This window comes from Temnothorax longispinosus, unplaced genomic scaffold (assembly GCF_030848805.1).
Source record: "Temnothorax longispinosus isolate EJ_2023e unplaced genomic scaffold, Tlon_JGU_v1 HiC_scaffold_940, whole genome shotgun sequence".
Lineage (NCBI taxonomy): Eukaryota > Metazoa > Arthropoda > Insecta > Hymenoptera > Formicidae > Temnothorax > Temnothorax longispinosus.
In genome coordinates, this window is record NW_027270824.1 from 1 (window position 1) to 2,251 (window position 2,251).

General features: G+C 42.1%; 1 pseudogene; it reads left to right on the top strand.

The window, feature by feature from the left end:
* The first annotated feature begins 318 nt into the window (after positions 1 to 318).
* On the top strand, positions 319 to 1,533 carry LOC139825109 (uncharacterized; annotated as a pseudogene).
* The last annotated feature ends 718 nt before the right edge of the window (positions 1,534 to 2,251 follow it).

The window sequence follows — 2,251 nt, forward strand, 5'->3', positions numbered from 1 at the left end:
CTGAAGATAGTGGCCTCCTCACCGATTTCGTTCAACTTGGGCTCAATCGACGCGTTTTTGCACGAAACGACCGAATCTGGCAGAAAAAAGTGTCGCTCTGCCCCGCGAAGCGAGATATTAACGGTTAAAGTTGACAGGATTCAGGTTATGATTCCTGTCATACCGACGAGATGCAGCGACTACGACCATGCCCTGCGGCCACACGCGCATGCTCAGTGGCCGCACGCGCATGCAGCAGATCACGTGACAACTGTTTGGTTGGTATAAGTCAGAAGTGTAAACATAATTTGAAATGATAGTCTTTTGTTTTATCATAAGTCATCGTGTCAAAATGCAGCTGCACGAGTTTTTGGCAGTGACTCACGATAAAGACAAATTAATGAATTATTTAATAGAACATAATGTGATAAGCAACGAAATATATTGTCCGAAGTGCAATAATAAATTAAAGTTAAACAGAGATAATTTCTCATTTCGTTGTCGGAAAGCATTATATGAGAAAGATAAACATAAAAAATATGTAAAGAAACAATGCACATTTAGAGGAACTGTTAGATTTAATACATGGTTCAGCAAATCTAAATTAAGCTTGGAAACAATATGCAGGATGACTGCATATTTTATTATGTTGAGACCTCCGAGACTTATGTTTATGTGCACAGAGTTGCAACTTTCTCAGCACTCGGTTGTTGACTGGATTTCTTTTTGCCGAGAAGTAAGTATAAATTAATATCCTTAATACAATGAATATATGTTCAATAGATATCTATATATTTATAGAATTTGATATGTTGATTTGTTATAATAGGTTTGCATATATTGGGCCGAAAAGAATTCGACGAAACTTGGAGGTCCCAATATAATCGTCGAAATAGACGAAGCAAAAATCGGCAAAAGGAAGTACAATCGTGGCCGAATAATCGACGGAAAGTGGATCTTCGGTGGATACGAACGTGGCACAAAAAAAATTTTTATTGTGCCAGTGCAAGACCGCACGGAAAAAACTCTGCTTGAGCTGATCAAGGAGTGGATTCTACCTGGGACGACGATAATGTCGGATTGTTGGAAGTCGTACAACTGTTTAAACAGTGAAGGCTTCCAACATCTGACAGTAAATCACTCGATGAATTTCGTCGACCCAGATACTGGTAATTACATTGCAAATATAAAGAGCAACATATGCATTCGAAATACACAACACTAAACTTTAGCATTACTAATTTCTATTTGTTTGTCTATTCAGGAGCCCACACTCAGAACATTGAACGTGTTTGGAGAGAAGTAAGGGCTAATATCCCACGGTATGGAACGCGTTCTTCGCATTTAGTGGGATATTTAGCTGAATATCTCTTCAAACGCGTTCATGCTTATGAAGATCGCTTAAGCAGTTTTTCCGTGCAATTGCGGACTTGTATCCACCGAAGACTGTGGACGATGAAGCAGATGTCTCGGAGGCTACATAACTTCAAGATTAAGTTAGATCTGCTAAACCATGTATTAAATCTAACACTTCCTTTTAATGTGCATTGTTTCTCCACATATTTTTATGTTTACTTTTCTCATATAATACTTTTTGTCAACGAAATGAGAAATTATCTCTGTTTAACTTTAATTTATTATTGTACTTTGGACAATGTATTTTATTACTTATCACATTATGTTCTATTAAATAATTTATTAATTTGTCATAAATTTATGTTAATATCATAAATTATGTTAATTTCCACGCTTTTTCAACCGCTGGGGGGTGCTTTCGGGGGAGGTGCGGTAGCCCCGAAATAGTTCACGCATACACTTTTCACGCGAACCGAGGTTCACGCACACCCCCCCCGTGCTTTCGGGGGAGGTGCGGTAGCCCCGAAATAGTTCACGCATACACTTTTCACGCGAACCGAGGTTCACGCACACCCCCCCCGTGCTTTCGGGGGAGGTGCGGTAGTACCGAAATAGTTCACGCATACACTTTCCACGCGAACCGAGGTTCACGCACACCCCCCCCGTGCTTTCGGGGGAGGTGCGGTAGCCCCGAAAGCAGAGGGGGGTGTGCGTGAACCTCGGTTCGCGTGAAAAGTGTATGCGTGAACTATTTTGGGGCTACCGCACCTCCCCCGAAAGCACGGGGGGGGTGTGCGTGAACCTCGGTTCGCGTGAAAAGTGTATGCGTGAACTATTTCGGGGCTACCGCACCTCCCCCGAAAGCACGGGGGGGGTGTGCGTGAACCTCGGTTCGCGTGGAAAGTGTATGCGTGAA